The following is an 8,319-nucleotide window of genomic DNA, read 5'->3' as shown; positions in this document are numbered from 1 at the left end:
CCCCAACGCCAGGGACGACGCATCTGAGTATGCTGACTCCAGCATAGGGGAAGACGATCTCCAGAGCTCTGTATTCTTTCCTGTTAATCTGAATAAATTCTTTTCAACCAACTGGAAGGTGTCCTCTATACTCCCACATATACTCTGTGGGTCCTTCTGATTGATTAATGATGACTTGTTGAAAAATTCCTACAAGAACATGAAACGTGTGGCCCCAGTGACCCTGCATGACATTTTTGTCCAATTTAAATTTTGATTCATGACCCAGAACCACTCAAAACCCCAGAAAAATAAAGGTTTTGATGCATTAAAGACATAAATAGTAATGTTTCAAGGGGGCTGCATGCACAGCAAATTTCTGAGTGAAAAAATCTGGAGTTTGACACAAAGCAGTGAAGGAGTAAAAATTTTGGAGTTTATTCCCACATTGAGACTCCAGCTCGTGTTAACTGATACTCTTAAGCAGTGTGGGAAAAGTCGTACATTCACTGGGTGTTCAGGGCAGTGAATCACCTCCACCCCAGAGTTCATTCAACGTTTCTCTCGCTCCTACTTATACAGAGACAGGTACGTGAGCAATTGTACCTCTTAAACCGTTCTTAATGTTGATATGTTTCGATTTATGTAATATCAAACTGAATACTGGCCAGGACTAAGTGACTTGGAAGGAAGAACTTCAATTTTCCAACTCTTGCAGAACGTCATCAGTGAGGCAACTGGGTAAGCGAGCTTCTTCCAGTCGTGCTCATATTTCACGTATTAAATGAACACTGGCTCTTGTCATTCCGTCTGGTGTCGTTAAAAAGTAGTTTTGCTAGCTTCACGTTCGGTTGTTTATTTTTTATTTCCTGCGCGTGTCGTTTTTAGACGAACTTCTGTCACAACATCGGACTGGACACGCCGCGGCTCGAAGGCTGCGTGACAGGACACCGGGGCCTTCACGAGAGGAACCTGACAGGTAACATTAACGCTTCACATTTACCACGAAAAGCTTTGACAAGCAACGCGACCGTGACGTACTGTAATTGTGAATCAAATGGTGAAAACACGGTCGGCTAGTCGTGCTAAATAATGTGATTAAATGCAGACTAAGCTAATGGAGAACACCAGTGATAAGAGTTCATGGTTTAGAGTGCTGTTGTGTGCAGACATTGGATTACTAGCTCTGGAAATTGGCTATGCTGAGCAAAAGCAGATTTTTTTACACAAAATGTTGCTGTTCTTCAGTCTGCCAGTGTCTTTTTTTCTACTGGCAAATGTTTTTAAATGGGAAAAGATAGCCCACCCAATTTTTTATTGGCCCTCTCAAAATATAATTTTTGCCTACACCACACTGGGCCTCCTTTACTTAAAAAATGATTAAAATAATGCATTATATACCGTAACAGCCCCAACACAGACAGACTGTTACAGTTACAATCCTTTCTTTGCTATTAATGTCTATATTAAAACTCCTTTTTCCCTTAAGTGCTCAAGATGTTGATAAAGGTGAAATACAAAGGGACAAGGAAATGTGTTAAACTGGATGAAATCAGCTTCTCCGATTTCATCAGTTTGGGTAAGTTAGGTTCATTTTGAATTGAGTAATTCATGGGGCTTTAATGACAATGTGTTAATGGAGTGTTGCTTGTCATGCTTCAGTTCATCAGAAATTTCTCATACCAGAAGAGACAATGCTGAAAACCACAGATGACCAGGGAATAGAGGTGGATGAGGACGTCTCTCGGGAGCTTGCGACAGTTAAAGATGTCTGCTCCGTCATCTGCACTGATGATGGTAAAGTGGTGTCAGTTTCTGTTTTATCATTATGAAGTGATGATATTCTTGAGAAAAATGTTCCCTTTGAAAGAAATGTGTCAGTGTTTAATTTTTTTAATCAAAATAATTGGATATTTAAAAAAAGCACAACCAAATGTCTGCTTTTCAGACCTCCAACCACCAGACCTTTTCAAGGACAACACTGACAGTGCAGACCTGGCCGAGTATATAACACTCAAACCATGTGGTAGGGAATGTTATCACGTACAGAATGAAATACTAAGTAACTATTCTCTGTTGATAGCAAGTAGTAATGTTGATTTTGGTGATCAGGTTTATGCCTTATACACTGATGGGGTTTTTATCCTCAGATTTGGCACTTCTGCAGCCAGGTGAAGGATCCTCCTCCTCCAGTCTAACAGATACACTGTCCATCACAAGCTTAAGCAGCCCAAGAAGCGACACAAGTGATGCTGGATATCAACTTGCTCACCCTGATATGGACAGCACCCGTGCAAGAAGTGTAAGTGTAGTGATTCACATACTTGACAGTTTGCTAGTTGGTTAGCGTAACTTAGGATGCAGATTAAACTCAGGGGCTACAGATCTTGAAAGCCTCATCCTAAATGATATTTTTTTGTGACAGATTGATGTTTCCTGAAGAAATGATCAGTACTTTTGGTCGCTAATTCTTTTGATCTTTTTAAAAATCTATTCCAATTAGGTGGTGGAGCAGATTCCGAGCTCAAAGCCAGCAGGGATGACCGTGATTAAAGAGTATGAAGACACGGGGAGTTTGAAAGATTCAACTCGCCCATTAATGGTGAACATCATTGTGGCTCACATGCATGAAAAGGAAGGGTAAGAAGCTTGATGCTGGTACCTAAATGTTCTTTTTTTCAGTGAAGGAAAGAATCTTTTCACAAACAATATTTATGTATTTTAGGAGAGCAGTAGCCAAAACAACCAAGGAGTTTCATGCTCTTGGGATTGTGTCACTCTTCCCATCTTTGAAGGATCCATACTCAAAAAAGGGATATGTGAGTTTGCATTGTAAATACAGTGTGAAATCCTGATCTTTTTCAGAATTTTACCATTTGCTTTCCTTTGAAACTTTAAAATGTCAGAACTCTAACCAGATATTATTTCAGGAACATTTCTATGACATCCAGAGCAACACAGGTTTTCTTGAGTGGAGGGTGAAGACAGTTCAACGTAGGGCTGAACGATCTTAGAAGATATAATTGCCATTTTTCTGGCAGATATTGCGATTTCGATTTTCTTCAAATCAAGCTTCAGTGCAATATTCACCATGTACAGTAACATTTACAAACATGACAAAATTACATCGTAGCATTAAAACATTAAATGCCATTACTCTAATGCAAGAATGAAAACTAAAGTTAAGAATTGATTTCAAATGGATTTATTGACAAGAAGCATGCATGTACATTCTATGAAGTCCTTGACCAACGGCAGTCATTACAACTGAAACTAAAGAGCCCTCTTTGGCTGTTCACTTAAAGTAGTGCAAAAAAATCCTTCGTTGTGTTAAGTTAAAAAAAAGTTAAATAAAATACAAAATTCCCCCCCAAAAAAACTAAATTCAACAATTACCAAATGATCTTGCCCAACAGCCTTACACTCAAGTAGGGATAGGTCAAGGTCAGTCTTTTATGGCTCAAGGGAGCTAGCTTATCAACATCTATAGCAGCAGTGAAAGTACTTTATTCAACCCTACATTAAGAAACCTGGACTCTTTTTACAGTAAGTGAAACTGAAAAGTAATGGTAATAAAATAACTTGCTAAAATAAAATGACCCTACCTCTTCCCTTCTGAAAAATGTCAGACATTACAATAGGTGGGTCATTCATTTATGGCTCAGCAGCGACCAAATATTGCAAATCTATTCTTTAAACAATATAGCAAAAATAGCGAATATCTTTTTTTAAACAAAAGGCTGACGCCACAAGTCAGGGTGAAGTGCAGATCAAACAAATAAAATCTCAAGTACTAAATCAACAATAATACTTGCTTTCCTGACATCTCTACGTCACTCTTTACAGATTTTTTTGTCAAGAAAACCAGCATGTCAACCTTTGATGGTTTTAGACATGAGCGCTGACATGTGACAACATTGCCACTGGCACTAAATCTCTGATGGCGAACTGGTACCTGGTATGCATAGGAATTTACGAGCAACTTTGCTCAGCCATGGAAAGTTTACATTTTGCACTCTCCACCAGGCCAGTGGATCGTCCTCTCCATCAATAGTAGGAGTCATCAGGTAGTTGTCCAGTTCAGCTTTCATGGCATCCTCCAGCTGCGTAGTGGAAGAAGGAGGGACAGCCTTGCTCTTGAAGAAGCCGCCCAATGTCCGCTTCCCCTTCCCTGTGGTGGATGGCTCTGCCTCTGCTGCACCCTGGGGCATGGGATCAGTGGTGCTGACACGAGCCCTCTTTTCCTGCAAAACACAGAGATAAGAGCTGTCAAAGTTTTGCAGTCTGCGATTTAGAGCAATTGGGCATTCTATGTAAACATTAAAAAATGTAATATGTAAATATTGGATTTGATGTGGCATTTTGTATTATTAAACTACACAAAGAAACAGGACAAGTTACCTTTTGTGCCACCTGTTCCATTTCAATCTTCACTCTCTTTCTTTGATGTCTGGGACATTCTCTGCACTTGTGTAGTCAGTCTTGAATCTAGGATCAAGGAAAGAAGTAATGTCCAGTAGCTCCTGTGTGGCTGGGTCGCTGTATTTATCTTCAATGTAGCCAAGAGCTCCTGATTTGATTTTCTTTGTAAGATCTGTGTCCTCGTCCCTTTCAGTCAGGGTTGATGTTCTCAGGAGATGGAGAACTGGCTTCAGGTATGACACACTTACATAGGCTTCACCGGACAGGGCATCTAAACTCCTGAGGAGGAGCAAGGGCATTGTTTATCGATTCAAGGACATCTGTGTCCTGCCAAGTGGGGACCAAGTGACGTGTCTTCTTGTCTTCAGACAGGACCTGAGACAACACCTTGCTCTGCTCCAACACCCTCCCGATCATTTTTTGCCTTGAGCCCCATCTCGTCGGATATTCTGTTATCAGTGAGTGCTCTGGTACATTTAATTCTTGCTGTGCCTTTTTCAGTGCTGTTTTCTTTTTCCAGCTATGAGAGAAGACAACCATCTGTTTGCAAAGTCCTGTTGCCCGTTGAACTCTTGCATCATCTTTAACAGCATTTTCTGGACAAAAAAAGAACAACATTAAATGAGAATTACAGGCTGAAAATGTAAGGATCATAATGGTAAACTTTTGCAAGGCAGATTTTCTAGCAAGAGAACAAATTAAAACAAAGTCATTATAGACAACAGTAAGGAAAAAAATTGATCAAATCAATTGTAGATGACAAATACTGTTATGTACACACTATTCATCATCTACTATTGATGATAAATAATCTGTTATTATATTAATTATTCAAAGTTGGTATTTGTAAGGGTTTCAAAGAAAAACATTAAGAGAAAAGCTATCCGGACTATACTGAAAACACGCACACATCATATTAAACCCGTATGAATGGATAAATTAAACACACACACACACTCTTACACTTACCAATTGCAAGATACAGCCTGTGTCCAAAACATTGAAGTCTGGTCCATTGATTAAGTTCCACAGCTTTGATGACGTTTGCTGCATTATCCGTTGTGATGCACGTCTGGTCCTCTTCTTTCAGACCCCAGTTTGACAGACACACTCGCAAACCCAGGGCAATATTCTCTCCGGTGTGGTCAGTGGGAAAGTATGCTGTCTGCAGGCAGCGACTTTTCAACTCCAAGTTTTCATTTACGAAATATACAGTCCAACTAAGATATGGCTCGGTCGTTCTGCTTGACCCCCTATCAGTAGTTGTGGCATAATACTCCACATTTTTCAGCTCTGTTACCACTTTTTCTTTACACTCCGCGTACAGCTGTGGGACGGTAACCTGGTTGAAGTAGGTGCGAGAGGGAATCACATATCTTCTGTCCAGCGTGCGGAGGAGGTTTTTAAATCCGTCTTTGGTGACAGTGTTAACAGACACCATGTCCTTCGCAATGTAGTGTGTTATGGCAGTCGTTATTTCCCGGTGTCTTCTGCTGCTCTTATCATACGGAGTTACACTGGCAAAAGATGCTGTAATTGTAGTCTGTTTGCTACTATGGGCCCAAGTAGTATCTTCGCCAGACCTTTCACCGGACTTTTTTGTCATGCACTCGTCATGCAAATGCCTGTGGTGATTTTTCAAGTGCCGGTATAAATTGGTTGTGTTTCCGCTGGATGTTGCAACTTTAGCGTGGCAGGTTTTGCACAGTACCTGTTTCTGGTGCATGTCTGCAGCCTCAAACCCGAAATACTCCCAAATGACCGACGTGCTGTTTTTCTTGGGGATTAAATCCCCTAACGCCGCTTGTGGTCCAGCTGAAGCCATTTCAGAAATTAAAGAGCAGGTGGAGCAGGTTATACTGATTGGTTAGCGTGACCTGTCCACCAGCAGCAAGCCGCTTCTGATTGGTGAGTTTGGCAGGATGGTAAGGAGACGGCATGTATGTGTAAAATAGTTGACACAACAGATCCTGGGTCAGTCAGGAGCACTGCAAAAAAAAACGCAGCTTTGGCGATCACATGATCGCGTTATCTGAAATCGCAATTTCGATCAGAAAACGATAAATCGTTCAGCCCTAGTTCAACGTCAGTCTAAAACTGCATCAACTTCCCACAACAAAGTGATGCGTAAAGGAGGTCCCACATCGTCAAGGACAGTTGGTCCCATTGATGACCAGCAATCAGGAGATGGCTGCACGGAAGCAATGTCTCATCTTCACCACACAACTGACTGTGACTTAGTCTTCCAGAAGATGAGAGAAACATTCCTCTATCGCCAACAGATGATCCATGATCCACAGCAGTCAGCAGACATTCTCCAAATGTTCCCTCGTTTCTTGGACACTAAAGGACTGGTAGGAAACAAATACGATTTGAATAATATTTCTTAAAATAAATTTTATTCAATTGATATGATTGTAATGGTTGTTCCCTCCACTTTACATTAGATTTTGCAGGATTTCTTGCTGATGTTTGGATGAGAGATTCCATCCAGGTTCCTGGAAAAGTGGACCACCTGCTTTAAAGACAAGATCATCCGAGAGGCCAGGAGCCTGAGACAGACACCTCTTCTGAAAAAACACCTCAACTCTGCCCTAAATGAAGAGTCTGACACTGCTGATGATGAGCCAGGTCGTATGTTGTTAAGGGTTTGTTTGCGATATCATAAGTTAGCATACATTTTTAAGCAAATGGGAGTATATCTGATTATTACTGCCGCCTGTTTTTCTTTTAAAATGTAGAGAAAGATATTCTTAGGTAAAATATATGTTGATTTTTGTCTGCAGAGTGGGACAGTGACATGGCCTCCCTTCTTGTCTTGCTGCATCTGCTTACACCTCAACCAGCTGGACGTAAGCGGCCAAAAAAGATCAGTGTTGCAGAGGCTGCAGATCATTTAGTGCTATTTCAGAAGGTTTGTAAAAGCCACGTGATCTTTTCCAGTATTTTGTAACATTTTTTTCTAGTTAACTGCTTATGTGACAGTGCTTCTCATTGTGTTTCAGGCGTGCCGGAGCTTGGAGGGCCACCTTACCACAGAGCGAAACCCCCAGCCATATCTTTTGGCCAGAGGAACCTCACGAGCACAGGTTCTCAGCTTCTACATAGTCTTGGATGGAAAGCTTCTTCCATGTCAGTCAAGTACATCTTTGGGTGCATTTGATGAGCCGTTCAAGTCTCATTTTGTTTTCAGTCTGAAATATGATGATGCTCTCTCCAGCCTGTACACATTTTTGCAGACTACACTGTACAACATTGACATTGGCACAACAGAAGAAACTCCAAGAGTCAAAGAGTTAAGAGCAAAGTTGTTGAACAAGCAGTCGCTAAAATGCTGAGATGTTTCCTCTGTGCGTCATCCTTTGGTCCAGCTCTGCTCTTGTTCAGGCACCTCAAACTAATTCATGGAATGTATCCAGGGAAAAATTTAAGATGAAAATGTGGTCAAATAGGATGCTGCTTGCAGTTCTCAAGTTATTCTGGATTTAGAAGGCACCTCATTAAGATACATGCACCATTTGACAGTCCATGTCTGACAGGTCAGACCCCTGTCAGCCATGACACTGAAGAGCACGATAATTTGAAGTGCTTCAATGATGAAACCCCCTCTGCTTCATCACAACACCAAAATATTGAAGAAGGCTCTTCAGTGCCACTAAGCAGCAAGGACATGTGTGCATCAATTATTGCCAAACTTTTAGGAAGTGGTGTACCAAATACTGCCGTACTTTCTACCATTGAGAACTTGGCGGAATTTGTTGGAGACTTGCAAACTAATATACAGGAACAAGTGCTGAACTTAATACCAGCCACCGATCCCGCCAGATCGGCCATTGAAGAGTTGTTTAAACACACAGACAATCCTTTCAGCCATTTAAATTCAAATAGCAAGTTGGAAAAATATTTCACAGAAAAATG

At 41.0% G+C, this 8,319-nt stretch overlaps 1 pseudogene across 1 annotated transcript; it reads right to left on the bottom strand.

The window, feature by feature from the left end:
- Positions 1-2,822: 2,822 nt before the first annotated feature.
- LOC147263757 (E3 SUMO-protein ligase ZBED1-like) lies at positions 2,823-6,183 on the bottom strand (annotated as a pseudogene). Its single transcript, XR_015112638.1, has 3 exons — positions 5,371-6,183; positions 4,381-4,997; positions 2,823-4,223 (listed from the first exon to the last, which is right to left on the bottom strand). The product of XR_015112638.1 is annotated as an E3 SUMO-protein ligase ZBED1-like (transcript).
- Between the last annotated feature and the right edge of the window lie 2,136 nt (positions 6,184-8,319).

This window comes from Aulostomus chinensis, chromosome 4, assembly GCF_037954235.1.
Source record: "Aulostomus chinensis isolate RoL2024-O1b breed Wild chromosome 4, RoL_Achi_v1.0, whole genome shotgun sequence".
In the NCBI taxonomy this organism is placed as follows: Eukaryota; Metazoa; Chordata; class Actinopteri; order Syngnathiformes; family Aulostomidae; genus Aulostomus; species Aulostomus chinensis.
Note: the sequence above shows the minus strand (reverse complement) of the source record. Positions and strands in the feature narration are given on the sequence as shown.